We start from the raw sequence: 23,439 nt of genomic DNA, 5'->3' as shown, positions 1-23,439 counted from the left end.
ACAGTATTCCATCCTGAGAAAATGAGGAGAGGCAGGAGGCTCAGGAATTGCTGAGGAACCACAAGCGGTCAGTCATGAAATATGTATTAGTTCTCACACTGCTATGAAGAAAGACCTGAGACTAGGTATTTTATAAAGAAAAAGATTTAATTGACTAACAGTTTCACATTGCTTGGGAGGCCTCGGGAAATTTACAATCATGGTGGAAGGCACCTCTTCACCTGGCTGCAGGAGCGAGAATGAGTGCCAAGCAAACGGGGAAAAACCCCTTATAAAACCATCAGACCTCATAAGAACTCACTACCACAAGAACAGCATGGGGTAACCACCCCCATGATTCAGTTATCTCTCACCAGGTCCTGCCCATGTCACGTGGGGATTATGGGAACTACAATTTAAGATGAGATTTGGGTGGTGACACAGCCAAATCATATCAAAAGGTAACTTGAGCTTGAGCTATAGGACTGGTGGAAGGAGTCTGGGCCAGCAGGCAGGGGCTGTGTCATGGTGGGTCTTAGGTGCCTTGCTGAAGGCTATGTACCTTAACTGAAGGGTTTGAAGTCAGGAAGCAGCATGGCTAGGTTTTCAATATAGAGAGATCTCTGTATGGTCTGTATGCCCCCCAAAATTGATGTGTTGGAAACAATCTCTAATGTATCAGTGTCGGAAGTTTGGATTCTTTGGGAGGTATTTTCGTCACAAGGGCTCTGCCCTCATGAATGGATTGATGATGCCATAAAAAGAGATTTAGGGAGTAGGTTCACTCTCTCTTGCTCTTCTGCTCTTTTGCCATATAAGGACATAGCATTCCTCACCTTTGAAGGACACAGCATTCAAAGAGCCATCTTGAAAGCAGAGAGACCAGGCCATAACCTGCCAGCACCCTGATCTTGGACTTCCTAGCCTTCAGAACTGTGAGAAATACATTTCTGTTCTGTTATTTTATTCTCAGGAATTCCCTTATAGCAACACAAAATAGGCTAAAACACTGTGCTTGTTGTATGGAGGATGGGTCCCAACTGAACTACCGGGATATACAGACAAGACAGGCTGGGGAGGGACTAGGACTAGAGGAAAACATAGAAGGTAAAATTAGTGGGCCATCATGACTGCTTATATGTGGGGTTGGGAGGGAATAAGGGAGTCGTCCCATGTTGCACATAGACTTGTGGTATGGGTATCTGGAGAAATACTTGAGATAGGTAATACAAGAGGAATGTTTTGAGATGTGTGTGTTTGTCTGTAAGGAGAGTGTATGTGCAACATACAAATTATGCTCTAGAAGCCAAAGAAAGAAGGATTACAGAAAGAAGCAACTAGTTAATCTACTCTCAAGAGGTTCGACAAAGCCCAGAAGACTTGAACATGTTCATAGACAGAGAATAAAGATCAGCAAAAAGTAAAAGAATAAAGACAAAACAAAACCAGCAGAATTGTTAGAGAAAACTATGACATGGGGACAAGTCTAAAGCTCCTGTGGAGGATGGCCCCAGCTGCTACAAGGGGAGTTAAAAGGTGCCGAGAAAATACAACTTCGTGTAAAGAACAAAATCACATCATGTACTACATATTTATTCTTAAGGGCATCACTAAAGCTCTCCTTTTATAATATAAATGAACCACAAAATTTTAATATAGTAAAATGTACATGAAATGTACCATCTCCACCATTTTAAAATGTACTGTTTAGTAGTGAGATACATTCACATTGTACAGCCAGTCTCCAGAACTCTTTTCATCTTGCAGAACTGAAACTCTGCACTCATTAAACAACCACTCCTTTTTCTCCATCTCCCAAGCCCCCAACAACCAACCATTTTACTTTTTGCACCTATAAATCTGACTACCCTAGGTACCTAATAAATGGAATCATATGGCGTTTGTCTTTTTGTAGCATAATGTCATCAAGGTTCATACATGTTATAGTGTGTGTCAGAATTTCTCTCCTCTTTAAGGCTGAATAATATTCCATTAACTTTTTTTGATAGAAAAAGAATCAGGAGCCCGTTATATTTTTTCTTAAAATTTTTGAAAATTCAGAAAATTACAGTAATGGCCAAAAAAATCACTGATGATCCTATCAACAGAGTTAGCCATTATCAACATTCTACTGTATTTTTTTCATGTCTTGCTGTGTTTATATGTATATATTGAGACATATTTATTTTACTTTATATTTTGTTTTTGTATTTCTTGAGCCAGGGTCTCACTCTATCATACAGGCTGGAGTGCAATGGCACGATCTCAGCTCATTGCAACCTCCTACTCTTGGGCTCAAGTGATCCTCTCACCTCAGCCTCCCAAGTAGCTGGAACCAGAGGCTACTTGGGAAGCTGAGGTGAGAGGATCCCTTTATACTGCCACACCCATCTAAATTTACATTTTTTGGTAGAGATGGGTTTTGCCATGTTGCCCAGGCTGGTTGCAGAGTCCTGTGTTCAAGCAATCCTCCTGCCTCAGCTTCCTAAAATGCTTGGACTACAAGCATGAGTCACCGTGCCTGGCCTATTTTATTTTATTACTTGTTTTAAAGACTTTTCCAGGTTGGAGTGAACTAGCGCTATCTCAGCTCACTGCAGCCTTGACCCCTGGGGCTCAATCAATCCTCCCATTTCAGTCACCCAAGTAGCTGGGACCACAGGCACGCACCACCACACCCAGTTAAATTTTGTAGATTTTGGTAGAAATGGGGTTTTGCCAGACTGCCCAGCCTCACCTTGAACTACTGCACTCAAATGATCCACCCACCTTGGCCTCCCAAAATGCCGAAATCATAGGCATGAACCACCCACTTGACCATATTTTTGCATTTAAAACAATGAATTATACTCTGTGTTAGTTTCCTGTGGCTGCCATAACAAATTACCACAAACTTGAGAGCTTAAAACAGTAGAAATTTGTTCTCTTACCATTATGAAGGCCAGATGTCCGCAGTGAGTCTTGTGGGGCTAAAATCAAGGTGTCAGCAGGACTGTGCTCTCTCAGAGGCTTTACAAGAGAATGTTTCTTTGTCTTGTGTAAGGGCTCATGACATCTTCCTTCACCTTCAAAGCCAGTGGGCATAGCATCATATCTCTGACTCTGCTTTATCACATGGCCTCTTCTCTTTTTCTTTTTCTTTTCTTTTTTTTTTTATTTTTTTTGAGATAGAGTCTTACTCTGTCACCCAGGGTGGAGTGCAATGGCGTGATCTCTGCTCACTGCAACCTCCACCTCCCAGATTGAAGTGATTCTCCTGACTCAGCCTCCTGAGTTCCTGGGACTACAGGTGTGTGCCACCACACCTGGCTAATTTTTGTATTTTTAGTAGAGACAGGTTTCACTATGTTTTCACTATGTAGTCCCAAAGTGCTGGGACTACAGGCGTGACCCACTGTGTCCAGCCTCTACCTCCCTTTTATAAGGACATGTGTAATTGCATTTAGAGCCCACTTAGATAATCCAAAGTGCTCTCTCCACTTCCGGATCCTTAATTTAATCACATCAGCCAAGTCTGTGTCACATACAGTACCATTCAAAATCTCCAGGGATTAGGATCAGGATATGGACATATTTAGGGGGGCTATCATTCAGTCTACCAAACCTACCACACTATGGATATATATCGTAAAAGTGTATTTCAATTTACATTTGGAGTCATACTTAGTTGATTAAGCTCCCCTCTTCATTCTAGAATTTCCCAAAATATGAAATTTTTAAAATGTTAAACTGTCATGAACCTAGAAACAAAGAAGTCAAAGCTGCACCGTGGCTTCTATTTCACCTGTAAATAATAGCATGATGTGAAACATCATCTAAGAAGATAAAGTATGAACTGGCTGGGCATCTTCCATTTTGTCTTATCCTGACAGCTTTATGTGCCATCCTGAATTTTTACCGAAAAGGCCCTGTTATGGATTGAATTGTGTCACTCAAAAGTCTTAACTCCTCAGTACCTCTGTGTTAGTTTGTTCTCAAACTAATAAAGACTCTTACGCTATCTGATTCTCTTCAGCTGCTAATAAAGACACACCCAAGACTGTGTAATTTATAAAGGAAAGAGGTTTAATTGACTCACAATTCAGCATGGCTTGGGAGACCTCAGGAAACTTACAATCACGGCAGAAGGGGGAAGCAAAAATGTCCTTCACATGGCGGCAGGAAGGAGAAGTGCTGGGCGAAGGGGGAAAAGCCCCTTATAAAACCATCAGCTCTCATAAGAACTATCATTATCATGAGAACAGCAGCATGAGTGTAACTGCCCCCATGATTCTATTACCTCCCACTGGGTCCCTCCCACAACATGTGGGGATTATGGGAACTACAATTCAAAATGAGATTTGGGTGCAGGCATAGCCAAACCATACCAGTGAGGTTTCAGGACATACCTTGTCCTGAAAATGTTACCATTGTCTGTAGCAAACCTGAGAGAAATATTAGTTCGTTGAATAGAATATTTGGTACCTTTAACCACAGTCCTATATGAGCTCAATAAAGTAAAATTGACTTTTCAGGGGAATGACATCGAAAGCCTTTAAAGAGGTCAAATCCAGTTTCTTTGGCCCAATTTTTATCTTATTTGGAAGTTAAAGTTGTAATTAGCTGATTTCATACAATATCCAATATGAACTGCTGTTCTTGTAAGAAGACACAGAGATACACTGGGAGAGTCCCACTTGTTAACAAAGGCAGGAATTAGAGGGATGCAGCTGCAAGCCAAGGCATGTCAGCGATCAACAACCCCCACCCCCTCACCTCCTGCCCTGAGAAGTTAGCAGGAGGCAAGAAAGAATGCTACCCAGAGTCTCAGAGGTATTGTGGCCCTGCTGACAACTCAGTTTGTGATTTCTATCCTCCAAAACTATTAGAGAATAAATTTCTGTTGTGTGAGGGCAACCAGTTAGTTGTACTTTGTTACAACAGCCCTGGGAAACTAGTACAGGCCCCAAAGCCACCTGTGTTTTATAGCACCATATGCCAACCTTGTCAGCTGGGAAAGCAGCCAACTCAAGTCATGGGGAACGCTATATGCTAACAAGGCATACAGCTTGAGCATGAGCCGAAACCATGGGAGTTCAGAACAGTGACTAACATGGCCTGCTCTAAACTTTCACCTTTTCCAGAATACCTGTGCCTTGTAGATGCCCTTTGACCATACTCTTACGCTATCTGATTCTCTTCAGCTCCATTAAAACAAACAAGAAAACAAAGGCACCATTACTACTACCAGCGTGCTCCCCAGATTGGATTGCTAGAAAGGGTATCCAGCAACAATGCTTGCCAAGCACATCGTAGACAGGAAATTTTAGACAGCTAACTACGGATTGCAATAATGATTCTTTATGTGGATAGCAGTTGCAAAGGTAATGCCAGGGCTGGTAAAGGACATAGTGTGACATAGTGAAAGGTGCACCATGTGAATAAGAACCTCCCAAATTCTGACCTTACAACTGAGACTCTGCAACTGAAGAACACAGAGCCGCCACCTGATGCATTCATTTGGGTTTGGAATCCTGCCGAGTGTCAGATCACTGACAGGACTTCCCTAAGAGTTGGCTAAAGGTAGATCAGAAATGAATGTGACCTAGCTTCTTAATAGATCCAAAGGAGAGAGTTGTGTCAACATTTCAGAGTTAAGAGAGAAGGAAGGGGAGGTAGGAAGTGAGTCAGGATGAGGAAACATAAGACACCTTGGGAAAGTGTAACTGGAAACAAATCCCCAAAGCTTTGAGATAAAATGCTCTGAGAGCAAAGGCTTAAACAGCTAGTTCCTCAGAGCAGAGCAGAGCTACGTTGCTTTCTGGAAGCTCAAGGAGAGAATCCCTTTTCTCTTTCCTTTTCAGCCTCCATCTACATTCCATGGTTCTTAACCCTCTTTCTTCATCTTCAAAGCCAGCAACAGAGGGGCTAGTTCTCATATCACATTACTCTGATCTCATTTTCTGCTTCCCTCTTCCACATCTGAGGATCCTCGTGATTGCACTGGGCTCACCCTGATAATCCAGGATAGCCTCCCAATGTTAGAGTCGGTTGGTTAGGTTATTAGCTTGCTAGGGCTGTCAAAATAAAATTCCGGAGACCAGATGGCTTAAACAACAAAAAATTCAGTCTCACATTTCTGGAGGCTAGAGCGTCAGGTCAAGTGTCGGCAAGGTTGCTTCGTCCTGAGGCCTCTCGTCTTGGCTTGCAGCCAGCTTCTTCCTGTCTCTTCCCTCTGTGCATATCTGTGTCCTAGTCTTTGCATGTAAGGACGTGAGTCATATTGGATTAGGATCCCTCTTAATGACCTCATTTTAACTTAATTACCTCTGTGAAAACCCTATCTCCAAATAACAGTTACCTTTCAGGGTACCGAGGGGTTAGAACTTCAACATAGGAATTTTAGGAGGACACAAGTCAACCCATAATAATTGGTAGCTTTAAATCTATCTGCTATCTTAATTCTCATTTGCCATGTAGTATGACATATTCATAGGTTTCAGGGATTGGGACATGGACATGTTTGGGAAGCCATTATTTTGCCTAAAATACCTTGTCCTGAAAATGTTACTATTGTCTGTAGCAAACCTTAGAGAAATATTAGTTCTTTGAATAGAATATTTGGTACCTTTAACCACAGTGCTGCATGAGCTCAGTAAAGTAAAATTGACTCCTCAGGGGAATTACATCGAAAGCCTTTAAAGAGGTCAAATCCAGTTTCTTTGGCCCGGAAGCAGAATCCCTCTTGGTCTTGCACCAAGCCCAAGTCTGTGTTTATGAATCTGGCTAAGGTCCCTGGCCCAGCAATAACACTCAAGTCAATGACAAATCAAGCTTAGGCCACCCTGATTTCTCAGTGCACTCAGAGGTGTATATCAGAACTGGCAGGTGCGTCAGCAGCCCAGCATGTGTCCAACAAGAAGTAGCGGCAGCCAGAGATGTACACAGTGAGCTCTTGGACCCTGGCCATCTCACAGCAAGGAACATTTAAGTACAGCAGTTCCTTTTGTAAGAATTCCTGAAACTCTTTATCACAAGTCCTACAATATTTCAAGAAATTAAGTGTTAAGTAAAATAATCTTACCAAAACTGGTTTAAGGAAGGAGACCTGTGTTTTTATGAAAACATTTTATTCAAATATTATTTCTCTCTTTTGTATTCTCCTTTACAACTAATCATGATGTTAAAAGAGAGAGAGAAAGAGACTGGCTCTTATTATGTCCCCCTCAATCTCTCTCCAATTCTAAATAACCCAAGCTAGTATGGTGAAATAGAAATCATACAGATTTTATTTGAGTCCCATCTCTGCTATTTATGGCTCAGTTATTAACTTCTCTGAGCCTCAGTCTTCTGATTTGTTAAACAGAGATAAAAAAAAAAACATCAATTTTGCAAAGTTGCTATGATATTGAATGTACATAAACATCTGATACAGAGAAATCTATTATAAATACTGCCAATAATACTAGAATGAGAGGGTCAGAAACGCTGTTTCTTAAGACGCCTTCCAGCTAACCTTCTAGTATTCCACTACACAGATGAAGAACATTTATACCTACGCTTGCTTTCCCAGGATCTTTCTTAAGAAGAAAGGGGAGGAGGGTAGAGAAGGGGAGGGAGGTAGATCCATTTTAGAAGTGAAAAATCTACTTTTGAAGCTGGAAATTTAAACTCGGATCAAGTAGAGAACATGAAAACACTTGAGTATTTAAGAACAACCTATTAGTGTTAGCTGTATATTTCCAATTTGGAGGTACTGGACCAGACTATTCGTGTCTGAACTTGTTTGTCAGTTGGATACAATCACAGCTCCAGCCTCAGGGTCACCAACCTCTGCAGCACATTCGTTTACTTCCTGCTGCTACTGCCTGAGTCCATTAAGGACCCATTGCTAGAAATGGATGCAGCACATCCAGTCTCCAGTGACTCTTGCAGGTGGCAGAGCTAATTCTTTTTAGGTTTCAGTGCAACAAAGAAGATCTCAAAACAGCAAAATTTAAGATTGAAATGAAACTCACTGTTATATCAAAAGAAAGAGAGGATGTTCGCTTTGGCAGCACATATACAAAAATTGGAAAGAGAAGATTAGCAAGGCCTCTGCCCAAGGATGATAGGCAATCTGTGAAGTGTTTCATATTTTTTATTAAAAATTAAGCATAAAGAGACTCGTCAGGTGCAGTGGCTCACATGTGTAATCCCAGTACTTTGGGAAGCAGGGGCAGGTGGACCACCTGAGATCAGGAGTTTGAGACCAGCCTGGCCAACATGGTGAAAGCCCATCTCCACTAAAAATACAAAAATTAGCCTAGCATGGTGGTGCAGGCCTGTAGTCCCAGCTACTTTGGAGGCTGAGGCAGAAGAACTGCTTGAAACTGGGAGGCAGAGGTTGCAGTGAGCTGAGATCATGCTACTGCACTCTAGTCTGGGCAGCAGAGCAAAACTCCATCTAAAAAATAAAAATAAAAAAGAGAGAGACAGAGAGACAGGAAAGAAAATTCTAGCTGAATGTCAAGCTCTCTTCTGCAAAACTCCACATAATATGGCCCCAGCTGCTTCTCAGGCCCTCCTGTTCCTTACTTCTATTCCTTCAGTTCCTCTGCAAGCCAATCCCTTCCTGGCCCCGGGCTTCTGCACTTGCCAGCACCTCAGGCTGGAGCCCCACTAGCCCTACTCTGTACATCATCTTTCTCATCCTTCAGGTCCTCAGGGATACCCTCTCTGACTGCCCTTTCTAAAGCAGGAGCCTCTTTGTCATTACCCCTGTGTCCCATTTCTGACCTTTTCAGCACTTATCACAGTGAGTAATTCCTTTTGTTTGGTTGTTTACTTAGCTTTGCTGTTGGGAGACAACATTGGAAAGCCAGATTGGGGCTAGATGGGGAAGGTGAGTGGGCTGTACTTCTGGAGTAGGTCCTGTGACTTTCTATTGGTAAATGACCTGAATCATTAGTTCTGTCAACATTGTCAGAAGTGACTTAGGACTTGATGGAATGGACTGACCTGATTCTAGTTCCAACCCAGTTCTGGCCGCTATCTAGCTGTGGGCAAATCATTTCTCCTCTCCAAAACTCAGTTTCTTCACTGATGAAATGAGTGCAGTTGCTTTTAAAGAGGCTCAGTTAAATAACTAACATTCTGTTTCTTCTCCTGATTCACTTAGTCAGCCAGCCAACTTCAGACATGAGGTGGAATAGGAAGTCATTCACTTCGGGGACAGGGTGGCATGTATTAAGGACAGTGATGGCCCTGTACTGAAGTTGCAAACTGTCTTTTCATAAGGGGGCAGACCTCGGCTTGATCCCATTTATCCTGGTTGGACTCACAAGCCAGATAGCTAAGTGACTGCCTGCTGCATGCAGTAGAACAACAAAAGTTACCAATGTCCCTCATTCTGGGTATCACAATCTGTGACAGGCAGTTTTCCCCAAAGCCCTTGGTTAAAGGTAAATAGCTCTCCTGGCGGAACCAGCCCAAAAAGCCACCACTAGGCATTCACATTTTTGGAAGTCCAAGGCTATGGGGACATGGAACAGAAGTAGTGAAAAGAAAATATTTCTCCAGCCTGTTCTGTCCAATACTATAATTACTCTCTACATGTGGCCACTGAGCATTTGAAATGTGGCCACTGTGATTTGAGGTGTGCTGAAAACATAAAACAAACATTGAATTGTAAAGATTTAGTATAAAAAAAGAGAATGTAAAACAACTTATTAAATACATTTATATTGATTACATTCTGAAACAGCAATATTTTAGACATGTTGGGTTAAATAAAATATATCTTAAAATTAATTTTGTTACTTTCTTTAAACATTTTTAATGTGGCTACTAGAAAATCTTAAATTACTTAATGGCTTACAATATTCTGCTATTGGATGGTGCTGATCTAGAGCTAGAGGGGTGTATGTGTGTGTGTGTGTGTGTGTGTGTGTGTGTGTGTGTGTGGAGAGAGGGAGAGAGAGAGGATGGAGGAGTTGATATAGCAAAGGAGGAGCTTCATGGAGATGGGAGTGAGTCAAGAAAGCATTTTGCCTAATTTATCCCTAGTTTGGATTCAATTGCACGATTAGGCAGCAGGCTAAGAAACATTCCATAATGCCAGGGCACTAACTGGAGTTCCCAGAGGTAAAAATTGTAGGGATTTTCAGGTTATGTGCTTCACAAGAAGCTTGGGTATGATGAATTGAGTCGGAGGGGCAGGATGGAGTAGGAGGCTGAGGGAGCAAATCAGATTCTATAACCCAACCCCACCTTTCAGAACTACATCGCACAGTGTAGTTTCTCACTGGTGGAGAAGAGAGTCACAAATGGGAAATAAAAAGGCTGAAATGAGCCCCATCGTGGATTAAACAAAGATTGAGCCTTTTCACTTTAGTGTAAGTTACTTATTTAAGTGTAGAATTTTGGTTTTATTGCAAAAGGGATGATTTTTTAAAATTTCTGATTAAAAAGAATTTTGGCAACACAGAAATACGACAACAAAGAAGAAAAATAAAAATTATCTGTCCACCCCAAACTCAGTTATACCTAATTAATATTTTAAAGTATTTTTTCTTGTTATTTTCTTTATTGACATGAATGTGCATTACAGTGATGTGTTCTGTTACTGAAACATCCAGTTCTTAGATCTTACAGCTTCACTTAACAGTATGTCATAGTATTTTATTATATCATTCTTGAACAAGATAATTATAAATGGCTAGCTAATATATCATAACTCTGTTCCAACAATTCAACCATTCTCTAATGCATGAGTGATTAAGTCATTCATCATTTTTATCTTTCACAAGTAAAATGTGATGAATACCTTTGTACACCAAATGTGTTCTGAGTTTTTAAGGAAAGTGGAAGAAGTTTATAAAAGCCATTATGAAGAATGCAAAGGAACTCAATGTGAGTTAGTTCTCAGATGACTTATTTTTTTAATGGAGGCAAACAGTTTAAGCAACTGAATTTTAAGTTATCTTTCTACTATGAAATTTTATGTTGACTCCTTAGGAAGGAGTCCATTTTTTCATTCTTTGTATTTTTGTCATTTATATATATAGACAAGAATTTTATAATTTTCCATACTGTAGATAATTTAGAACATGTTATGACTACTTAGCTCTTAATATCACTTTCAGAAATATATTCCCTTTGTACTGACTATAGGTCTATTCTCTATCTTACATTTCATTTTAGAAGGAATGAAGCACAAACGTAATTTTTTTCTTTTTTGAGATTGAGTCTCACACTGTTGCCAGGCTGGAGTGCAGTGGCATGATCTCAGCTCACAGTGACCTCCGCCTCCCGCGTTCAAGCGATTCTCCTGCCTCAGCCTCCCAAGAAGCTGGGACTACAGAAATGCACCACTCCACCCAGTTGTTTTTGTACTTTTAGTAGAGAAAGAGTTTCACCATGGTGGCCAAGATGGTCTCAATCTCTCAACCTCGTGTTCTGCCTGCCTTGGCCTCCCCAAGTGCTAGGATTACAGGCGTGAGCCATCGTGCCTGGCCCACAAAGGCAAATTTTTAAGTTAAAGAACATTAAATGTTAAAATAACTCATAACAAATATTAGACATACTGAAATTTAGTGTTAAGAACTGGCAGAGGTCTGAGATTTTACCCTGCCTACCTGTCTACAACCTCACAAGCTTTATGGATGCTCACACAGACATGAGATGCCTGGTTCAGAGACAAAGGACAGTTTATTACTCATAGCAATATCAGCAGCCAGAATACCACCTTGGGTTCCTTAAGTCCTAATTTCCACAGTTGACAGCAAGAGGGACAGGTAATACCTGTACATGCAGGAGGTCACAATACAGGAAAGGAACTCTTAGCATAGGGAACCAGAATTTTTTATTTTTATTTATTTATTTATTTATTTTTGAGGCAGAGTCTGGCTCTGTCACCCAGGCTGGAGTGCAGTGGTGCAATCTTGGCCCACTACAACCTCTGCCTCCTTGGTTCAAGCAATTCTTCTGCCTCAGCCTCCCGAGTAGCTCGGACTATAGGCACCTGCCACCACACCCAGGTGATTTTGTATTTTTAGTAAAGACAGGGTTTCACCATGCTGGCCAGGCTGGTCTCGAACTCCTGACCTTGTAATGTGTCCACCTTGGCCTCCCAAAATGCTGGGATTACAGGCATGAGCCATCACACCCAGCCAGAACCTGAATTTTTTATGGTGGACATTAAGAACGCTGTCCTTTTCAGGAATGTCTAAGGCTGTTTGTAATGCAAACATCCTGTTAAGATAATTTGGAGTAAAGGCCATCCGAGCTTCTACACATATGATGAAAAAAAATGCAAGAGATCTGTAGAGAATTATCTTTAATATGAGAATAAATGCTGTATTAGGAACTAATTAGAGTACATCATATATTTTGACTATTTGGCAGATGCTCTTTTCTTCATGACCAACCTGAGACTTGTTCTTGCCTGGCATATCTACTTTCTTTTCAAATTCCTTAGCCATAGAGGTAAATGTCTACATTTGCAGTCTGCAAAGCAGCCTATACAGCAGTTTATCAGTAGAGCTGTCTGCTTTTGTCTGGAGAGGATAGCTGTCATGTCCATTTCCATAAGCGCACATCAGGGAAAACCATCTCTGCTCTTCTAGCAAGATTGTAAGTATGCATTAGACAGAGTAAGGGGCCTACTCTCTCCCTCTTGGGAGTGAAATGGAAGAATACCCCAGAACCCCCATATGCTCTCTACCATAATCTACAGCCACTGAACATGGCTGAAATATCACTGATTGCCAAAAGCAATATAAAAAGAGGTCACACCCAAAAGGAAATTTTGTTCCCTAAGGGAAAAGTCTTCATAACATTGGCATGAATAAGTTATGAAAAGCCTTCACAACTGAAAAAGACATAATCATCATTCATGTACAACAGATTTGTTTATTCATTTCAGTTGATTAATTATCAGTATCTGCTGATGGTGGGGGTAACCAGGCTGCTCTGATGAGAGAATTATTAAAGTACATGCTTAGAATATTTATCACTGAGCACATATTGTATAAATTTAGCATATTTATTATGTTCTTTCCATATGGGATCTTTCTTCTCCAATAGAGATTAAACAGTACTGCCCATGCTTGCAGGCAATTTTCCTTCCAGACATAATACTTAACTCTTTATAGAGAAATTGACTATTTTTATAGATAATACCAATAGACCCTAATGTAAATAAGGGTGACTTTGTTGGTGGTTCTCATGTCTTTCCCAGCCTTAGGCAGAACTACTTTAAAATATAACACAAATTGTCATCTCTGGCCACATCAACTTTGATGTTTGCTTAACCAATTCCCAATAGTACAACTACTATTTAAAGGAAAAGTGATAATTTGTATAAATTAATATTAAGCATTAAGTAAAAATTAAAAGTGACAAATTAAATTTAAAATATTAAAATCAACATTCTCCAACATGATCTATATGTAGTGATCTTCAAATAAATTTTTGTTTATAGTAAGAACTACCATTTATTGATTCCCTGCTATATGTCAGACACTAAACGCTTTAGATATGCCTGCTTTCCATCTTTCTCTTTCTTTTTCTTTCTTTCTTTTCTTTCTTTCATTTCTTTTCTTTTCTTTCTTTCTCTCTCTTTCCCTTCCTTCCTCCCTCCCTCCCTCCCTCCCTCCCTCCCTTCCTTCCTTCCCTCCTTCCCTCCCTCTTTCATTTTTTCTTTCTTTCTCTCTCTCTCTCTCTCTCTCTTTCTCTCTTTCTCTCTTTCTTTCGAGATGGAGTCTTGCTGTGTCACCCAGGCTGGAGTGCAATGGCGCAGTTTCGGCTCACTGCAATCTCCACCTCCCAGGTTCAAGCAATTCTCCAGCTTCAGCCTCCCGAGTAGCTGGGATTACAGGTGCCCACCACCACATCCAGCTAATTTTTGTATTTTTAGTAGAGACAGGGTTTCACCATGCTGGCCAGGCTGGTCTCAAACTCCTGACCTTGTGATTGACCTCGTGATATTACCTCCCAAAGTGCTGGGATTACAGGTGTGAGCCACCGCGCCCAGCCTGCATTCTTTTAAAAATGTTTTTTTTTATTTTTTGAGACACAGTAAACTGTGTCACCCAGTCTGGAGTGCAGTGGTGTGATCCCGGCTCACCTCAACCTCTGCCTCTGGGTTCAATCAATTCTCGTGCCTCAGCCTCCTGAGTAGCTGGGATTACAGGTGCATACCACCACACACAGACAAGTTTTAAATTTTTACTAGAGATGGGGTTTCACCATGTTGACCAAGCTGTTCTTGAACTTCCGACCTCAAGTGATCTGCCTGCCTTAGAATCCCAAAGTGCTGGGATTACAGCTGTGAGTTACCATGCCCAGCCCAAATATGCTTTCTCGTTTAATCTCTACAACATCCTTCTGCTGATATTGTTATTACCTCCTCATTACAGCTTAAGAAAGTAAGGCATAAAGAGAATAGGTCAACTTGCCCAATATAACTTAGCTTATATGTGTCCAAGTTGGCATTCAGACTGCTTTCTTTCTGCTCTCTGAGTCGGAGCTCTCAGCTATTATGCTGGGATTCTCCCTGCAGGTTCTTAGGCAAGACCACTATAATAGCAGTCAGAAGACCTGGGTTATGATCCCAGCTCCAGTAATACTAGCTCCATGACATTTTTACTCTCAGGTCCCAGTTTCCTCATATTCTCATCTCATCTACCCCCACGGCATCCATGTCTGACTCTCAAGTCTTTACCACTTTCCTTATCTCTATTCCTGGACTTCAGACCCATACTATTTATGAATTTGCTTTATGGACATTCATACTTTGATGTGTCCACATTAGACATCATCCCAACCAGCTCCTCACAAACTGATCTCTTTCTCAATGAATGGTGACACTAGCCACCTTGTTGCCTAAGGAGCGTAGATTCCACCATCTTTGTCTTCTCTCCACCTCCACCACTGTGCTAGTGCAAGCATGACTGCCTATCCTAAGAAATTCTGACACAGTCTCTGAACTGTTCTCCTCACCTCCAGCCTTACATTCCTGCACACGATTCTCCATCCTTCACCCAAAGTGAACCCTTAAAACCAAACTTCATCAGGCCACTCTTCAGCTCAAAATCTTTCAATAATTCCCTATTGTCCTTAAGATATATTTCCAAGACCTTAAAATTGCTCCCTGGCTCCTGTCTACCACTTCATCCTCATCTTTTGCTGTTTTCTTCCCTCGAGCCTCTACTTTAGACAATCTGAACTCTTTCTGTTTCTTAAACAAACTCTTTCTCAATATCTTGTCTTGGCATTTCTCAAATTTTTATAATTCCAACCTGGAGAACATCTTCCTCTCTAATGTCTAATGTCTACTCAGTCTTTGCGTTGGAAGCCTTGTCTGTACATTCCCACAATGTGTTGGCCACTCTGGTGATCTCGTCATACCGCTCCTTCCATTGCCTCATCACAGCATTTTTTATTCCTTACTGTTACTGCTTGTCACCGGTCACAGGTAGATTTTGAAGACTAAAGTCAGGAAACTTGGCCTTGATTGCTATTGGTCAGGAGCTCTTAGACTTTTTATAAATTTCATTTATTAAGTAGAAATTATATTCCTGCCTTGCCTACATCTCAGAGGTTTTAAAGATATTTAAGAAAACATTTTAAAGTCTATAAAATAATAAACAAATGTTAGTTACTTTATTATAAACTTAGCTCTACTCCTAAATTTAAGGCAGGAGAAATAAAACTGAATTTGAGTGACTAGGATCTAGTTGCATTTGAATCGCTTTGGAATATTTTTCTGATTCTGTTAGGCCTGGGATAGGGCCAGGGAAGTTATGTTATTGCAAAATTCTTCAGATGACTTGGAAGCACAGACAAGCTTGGAGAATGGTGCCTTAGAATATTTTTCCTGATCTGAAAGGTTATGGTCCTCATGAATCAGTGTGGAGAAAAATATGGGCAATTTCCTTGGTCAGATTAACCCTACAGAGATAGATCCAGCATATGCTTCTAGAATAGAGTCTATTGAAGCCCAATAATATAATGAAAATTGACCAATCCAGCAAGTAGGTCATATTTAACTTGTGAAAGTCAGAAACTAGTTACTAGGAAGCAAAGCTTTCACAGAAAAGTAACTAATGACAGAGAAAAAGAGAACTAATCTATAGCCTTAATAATAGAAAGACCCTGACACAGAGTCAAGGAGCGAAGGGGACTGGATTGTCCCAAAGGGAAAGGGGAATAGTGCAGAGGGTAAGGTAAAGGGACTGTGTAAAGTAAGATTTCCTAAACTGTGTCCTATAGGACATTGTTTGAGGGAATGTTAAAAGGAGTTCCTTGAAAGAGTTACAATGTAAAAGAAGTATACATACCATATTCCTTTTGCACATAAATATATTATAGACTGAGACTTTTGCAATAGAGCTAAATCCTTTTAACATTGTTAAAATTCACATTTCCTAAACTTATTTACGAATGAATGAATTGTCTTACAACCGTTCTGAGAACAGAGCATTTTAAACTAAAAGTTAAGGGACTTACTTACAGTGAAGAAGGAAATTGGGAATCAGCCCTATAAAAGCTTCCTTGAACCATCATCATCATCATTACAAAATATGATCTGCAAAGACTGTAGCCTTTATAAGCAAAATCTCTTACTTATCTAATTTTTCATTTTCAGCACCTAATGTAGAGCTTGACACAAAATACATGTGGAACTGAATTGACTTCTGTCAAGTTTGAATGAATAATGTAACAGTGAGGTCTTTGAAGAAGAATTTAATTATTTAGGCACATTTTCTTATTCATCAGATATTTCCTTAATAACTTATACATGCCATTCATATAATTGTCACTGGTTGGGGTTGAACTGTTAAAGTGTATAGCAAATTGTTAAGTGAAAATTCTATATAAAAATAAATAAAGTGGCCAGGTGTGGTAGCTCAGACCTGTAATCCTAGCACTTTGGGATGCCAAGGAGGGTGGATCACCTGAGGTCAGGAGTTTGAGACCAGATTGACCAACATGACGAAACCCCATCTCTACTAAAAATACAAAAATTAGCCAGTGTGGTGATGCTTGCCTGTAAAATCACAGCTATTTGGGAGGTTGAGGCAGGAGAATCACTTGAGCCTGGGAGGTGAAGGCTGCAGTGAGCCAAGATTGTACCACTGCACTCCAGCCTGGGTGACAGAGTGAGACTCCATCTCAAAAGATATAAATATATACATACATAAATACATAAAGAGTATATAGTAAAGAGATCTCATAGCCTTGGAGATTTACTATACCCAATTATTTATTTTCTTCCTATGAAAGTATATGCTTACTTTCAAATATTAAGCAACTGATATGCTATGAAAAAGCTGTAGGGTATCAGACACAATTCAGATCATCAATTAAAGAAAATGACATTTTAAAGTGCTTTGAAATATGCCTGATACATTTTATTATCAGTTGCCATTAATTCTTCTACTTCCTTCCATTAGCATCAACACTCCCCTCTTCCAAACTGTTATCATCTCTCACCTGCACTATTGCATTAGACTAGTGGTCCTTAATTCCTGGGCCTCGGACTGGTACTGGTCCATGGCCTGTTGGGATCCAGGCCACACAGCAGGAGATGAGCATTACTGCCTGAACTCTGCCTCCTGAACTTTGTCAAATCAGCAGTGGCATTGAATTTTCATAGGAGCGCAAACCCTATTGTGAACTGCACATGTGAGGGATCTAGGTTGAGGGCTCCTTATGAGAATCTAATGCTTGATTATCTGAGGTGGAACAGTTTTATCCCAAAACCATCTCCCCCAACCCACCCACCCCTGGCCCCAGTCCGTGGAAGGATTGTCTTCCATGAAGCCAGTCCCTGGTGCCAAAAGAGTTGGGGACCACTGCCTTAGACTCCAACCTGACCTCCACGCTAACTGGTTTCCATGCCTCCATTCTTAACTCAGTTTTATTCCATTCTCCATGCAGCTGCCAGTGTTGCCTTTCAAAACATAAACTGGATCATGTCACTACACTGCTGAAAGCCCTCCAATGGGTTCCCTTTGGGCACTCCTCAATATAGCATATAGCACCCTAATTCTCCATTTTCGTCTCCTGGCTGTCTCCCTTTTTCCCATGTGATCCATCACAAGAACATTCTTTCTGTTTCCTGAAAATGCCAATCTATTTTCCACCATCAGGCCTTTTTATGAGTGTGTCCTCTAGCAGAAATGCAGGCCTTTAGGTCTGGGACCTGCTGCTGCTTTCAGATCATTCTGGTCTTGATATTTCCTGATTTCCCTCTCAAGAGTAGCATCTTGCCCTCTTTTGCTCCCACTCTCTGTCACTCTATTTTATTTTTTGCATGAGACATTTCACTATCAGAAACATCTTGCTCATTTAAAGCTTTCCTTGATTATGGCCAAGTGTGGTGGCTCACATCTGTAATAGGATCCTCACTTTGGGAGGATCCTTTGAACCCAAGAGTTTGAGACCAGCCTGGGCTATATAAAGACCCCATCTCTATTCAAAATAAAATATAAGTGAATAAATAAATATTTGTTTGTTTATCATATCTCTTCCACTAAGCTCGAGAAGAAGTTTTTCTTTCTGTTTACTAACAACTGGAACAGTGCCTGGCATGTAGCGAGCCTTTAATAATTATTTACTGAAGCAATAAAGGAAAAAATTAATTGTAATCTACAATGTTAAAGCAGCTGGGCACAGTGGCTCATGCTTGTAATCCCAGCACTGCCTGCAGAGGCAGGTAGATCACTTGCGCTCAGGAGTTTGAGACCAGCCTGGGCAACATGGTGAAACCCTGTCTCTACTAAAAATACGTAAATTAGCTGGGTGTGGTGGCGGGTACCTGTGGTCCCACCTACTTGGTGGGGCTGAGGTGGGCAGATCATTTGAACCCAATGAGGCGGAGGTTGCAGTGAGCTGAGATGGTACCACTGCACTCTAGCCTGGGTAACAGAGGGAGATCATGTCTAAAAAAAAAAAAAAAAAAAAAAATTACAGCAGCTAATTTCTTCCTCCCATTAGGAAAAAAAAAAATAACCAGAATTGGCATTCTAATTTCTTAAGACCTCAGAGAAGGCTAAAACAGGACAATCAGCTGTTGAAAGGTTTAATTCTAACATTTGTTGTTATGTCTTCCTATGGCCCAATTATGCTTTTTTTTTTTTTGTCCTTTTAAAAAAGTGTGGTAAAATATACATAATCAAAAATTTCTATTTTGGCCATTTCAGTCACATTAAATACACTCATGTGTACACTTCAACAGCACATATACCAAAATTGGAATGATACAGAGAAGATTAGCATGGCCCCTGTGCAAGGATAATATGCAAATTCATGAAGTGTTCCATATGTTTAAAGAAAAAAAATACATTCACAGTGTTATGTGGCTATCACCACTATCCATTTCCAGAATTTTTAAATCAGCCCAAACAGAAACTGTAAATCCATTAAACAATAACTCCTTGTTCCTCCTACTCTCCAGCCTCTGCTAACTACCATTCTATTGTTTGCCTCTTTGAATTTGCCTATTCTAGGTCCTTATGTAGGTGAAGTCATATAATATTTTTCCTTTTATGTCTAGCTTACTTCACTCAGCATAATATTTTCAAGGTTCATTCATGTTGTAGATGTATCAGAATTTCCTTCCTTTTTAAGGATGAATAATATTTTCCCAGCATTTTGGGAGGCCAGTTTAGAGGATTGCTAGAACCCAGGAGTTCGAGACCAGCTTGGGCAATATACTGAGACTCCCGCTCTAAAAATAGAAAGAAAAAAAGAATAATAGTTCATATTATGGATATACTACATTTTGGTTATCAATTCACCTGGTGATGAACACTAGGATTATTTCTACCACTTGGTTTTTGTGAATAATGCTGCTAAGAACATTGGTGTACAAGTATCTGAGTCCCTACTCTCAATTCTTCTGGGTATACATATAAACCTAGGAATGGTTTTGCAGGATCACATAGCAATTTTTTGTTTAAGTTTTTGATGAACCAGCCCATCTATTCTTACTGCCTTCTCACATTTCTTCCAAAATGGTAGCCTTCTAATCCTACATAGAAAGAAAGCAGTGCTTTTGGGATCTAGTCTCATTTGAGAGTACCCCATGCCTTCTTGATTTCCTATCAGGGTGGCTCAATTTTCTGGTGCCTACCATTCTCAAATGAACTAAATCCTTTTATTTTCTTTTCTACCGAACCTCTAAAATATTTGAAAACATAATTGGATAACAAACATAGAAAGCAGCCCTGAACATTTAAACCAGCAGTTTCCTCATGGGAAAATTGATCTCTTATTGATTAGGATGATTGATGATTTGTGGTTGGGTGTAGTCAGCTCAGCAGTCGCCATCAGACCCAAGCAGCACCAGACTCATAGTATCAAGTGTTACCACACCCCTGGAACCTATGTACATATTAAATCAGAGGCTACTATTTGCTTTATTGCTTTTAAACCTAGAAATTCATTATGCTCCTAAAACTTGTCAGTGATTCTCAGACACATGAGGCTTGATGTAACCACATGGAGCTATATGAAGCCCCATTGTTTATGGATCATTTTCTTTTCCATTTTCTCCCTCTTGTGACTTTTTCCATCATTTTCTTCAGCATGAAAATGCATTCAAAAGATTATAAACAGCAGTTGGTAATCAGTGCATAACAGCTTTCTGTGTATAATACAATCATTAGGTGTACATTAGACATTTGGCATAATAGGCATACTGTCGCCAGAATAGAACTCTGTCAAAGTACCAATGCCTCCTGCCTTGAAAATGCACAGATCAATTTTGTATCCCCCTACGGATGAGGAAACGTGTAACAGCTGCACAGAATTACTCTGTCATAAAGTTCAACTGATTTTGCTTATCAAATTCTGAATAATGACAATATACATGTAATGTATTAATATAACTTTCTATCACATGCCACTTAATATTCCCTAATCTCCTCCTTACTAAAGCTGTATTCTTGATTTTAAAGCTAAATTTTAGTATTATTTTAAATCATATCCATAGCTGGTACTAGAGTATTAGTGAAAGATGATTTATGTTGTTGAGTTTTAGCCATACCCCAATTAAAACTAAAATATATTACTTGTATAAAATGTCCAGGAACTGAAAATCTATACAGACAAAAGTAAATTAGTGGTTGCCTATGGCTGGGATGTGAATAAGGAGTAACTGCAAATGGGCGTGAAGGATCATTTGGGGGCGATGAAATGTTCTAAAATTGGATTTTGGTAATGATTGTATGACTAAATTTACTGAAAGTCATTGACTTTATACTCAAAATGAGCTAATGTGATGCTATGTAAATTAAATCTCAGTAAAGCTATTTTTTTTAAAAAAAAAAAACAACTGTATGGCAGTGAACATCATTCCATTTGTATCTTTGTGATCCTGTCTGTATAAGTGTATCAACAGATGAGATATGGAAAGGTGGACTTACTCAAATTTTTAATACAAACCACCAAAATATCCTTTAGTTTACCAATATAGACTTTTATCAACAGTGTCTGTCACTGTACATTTTTCCCCATTGTTATCAATACTTGACAATATTCATCTTGTATGTTTTTGTTATGTGGGAAAATGCTTGCTGTAGTTATTTTTTTATTACTGTACTCTTCAGCAATTAAAAAATATTTTTACTGTCTGTATTTCTTTGTGAATTACTTTATCCTTTATCCATTTTTTTAAAATGGGTTGTTATTTTCTTGTTGAATTGTATATTCTTTATTCTGCATATTCATTTTCCCTATTATATATACTGCAAATGTAATTTTCCTATTTCAATGGTTGAAAACCTATAGCTCAGGAATCAAATCTAACCCACTGTTTTTCATTTTTTTTTTTTTTAAGATGGGGCTTTGCTCTTGTTGCCCAGGCTGGAGTGCAATGGCATGAACTCGGCTCACTGCAACCTCTGTCTTCTGGGTTCAAGCAATTCTCCTGCTTCAGCCTCCTGATTAGCTGGGATTACAGGTGTCCGCCACCACGCCCAGATAATTTTTTGTATTTTTATTAGAGACAGGGTTTTATCATGTTGGTCAGGCTGGTCTCGAACTCCTGACCTCAGGTAATCCACCCACCTTGGCTTCCCAAAGTGCTGGGATTACAGGTGCAAGCCGCTGCATCCGGCCTATTTTTTTGTTTTTAACTTTTTCTTTTGAAATGGTTGTAGCATCACATGAAGTTGCAAAGATAGTACAGGAAGGTGCCACGTTCCCTTCGCCCAGTTTCCCCCAGTGGTTACATTTTACATAATAATAGTACAGCATCAAAGCCAGGAAATTCATATGGGTACAATATATGTTTGTGTCTATGCTATTTTATCAATTGTGTAGATTCATGCAGCCTCCACCTCAATTAAGACACAGAACTATTCCCTTATCACAAAAGCTCCCTGATGCTACCTCTTTATAGTCACAGCCATGCACTATATCCAACCATGCCTAACCCCTAACCACTCATCTGTTCTCCATTTCTATAATTTTATCATTTTAAGAATGTTATGTAAATGGAATCTAACAGCACATGACCTTTGAGATTGGCTTGACTGAACTTAATGTCCTTGAGGTTTGTCCAAGTTGTTGCCTATATCACGAGTTAATATCTTTTTATTGCTGAGTAGTAGTCCATTGTACAAATGTCCCCACACCTTTTAACATGACCTATGAGAGCAATGTTATTTTTACATTTTAAATGGTTGAAAAAAAATTAAAAGAAGACTATTTTATAATGTGAAAATCATATGAAAATCAAATTTCAATGTTCATAAACAAAGTTTTGTTGCAACCTAGCCATGCCCATTTGCTTATGTATTCCAGTGCTGCTTTCATATTACAACAGCAGAGCTAAGTAGTTGTGACAGTGACAGCTGTGGTAATGACAGTATGAAGGCAGAGCAATGGAGGGCCATTCTATGATTTTTTCTAGGCAGCCTTACCCACCTTGGCAGCCTCTCTGCTTGGTTTGCTGAACTTCTCCCCATAGTTCAGTGGATTTTCCACTTACTCAGAATATTATTATTATTATTTTGGTAAATGAGAGCTCTTGAGCTTCTTACATTCTCTACCTTAAATAGGTTTTCTTCACAGCCTTGTCTTCTTTACTGTAAAGGAGATGAGCCAGGATCAGCAGCTCACACCTGTAATCTCAACACTTTGGGAGGTTGAGACAGGAGGATCACTTGAGCTTAGGAGTTTCAGACCAGCCTGGGAAACACAGGGAGACATCATCTCTACAAAAAAAATTAAAATTAGCCAGGCATAGTGACACATGCCTGTAGTCCTAGCTACTTAGGAGGCTGAGGTGTGAAGATCATTTGAGCCCAGGAGGTTGAGGTTGGATTGAGCCAAAAAAAAAAAAGAAGAATGACAAAGAAGGAAGGAAGGGAGGGAGGGAAAAGCAAGCAGGCAAGAAAAAGAAGGAAGAAAAGGAAGAAAGAGAGAAAGAAAGAAAAAAGAAAGAAAGAAAGAAAGAAAGAAAGAAAGAAAGAAAGAAAGAAA

The 23,439-nt window shown here is 39.8% G+C and overlaps 1 non-coding gene and 1 pseudogene across 1 annotated transcript; both read left to right on the top strand.

Annotated features, from left to right (window-relative positions):
• The first annotated feature begins 8,001 nt into the window (after window positions 1-8,001).
• LOC116533370 lies at window positions 8,002-8,099 on the top strand (annotated as a pseudogene).
• An 11,073-nt stretch (window positions 8,100-19,172) lies between these two features.
• On the top strand, window positions 19,173-19,277 carry LOC116533367. The gene has a single exon (XR_004261254.1). It is a non-coding gene; the product is annotated as a U6 spliceosomal RNA (small nuclear RNA).
• Window positions 19,278-23,439: the final 4,162 nt, after the last annotated feature.

Source organism: Sapajus apella, unplaced genomic scaffold (genome assembly GCF_009761245.1).
Source record: "Sapajus apella isolate SASKATOON/1434 unplaced genomic scaffold, GSC_monkey_1.0 scaffold81, whole genome shotgun sequence".
Lineage (NCBI taxonomy): Eukaryota > Metazoa > Chordata > Mammalia > Primates > Cebidae > Sapajus > Sapajus apella.
This window is presented reverse-complemented; position numbering and strand designations above follow the sequence as displayed.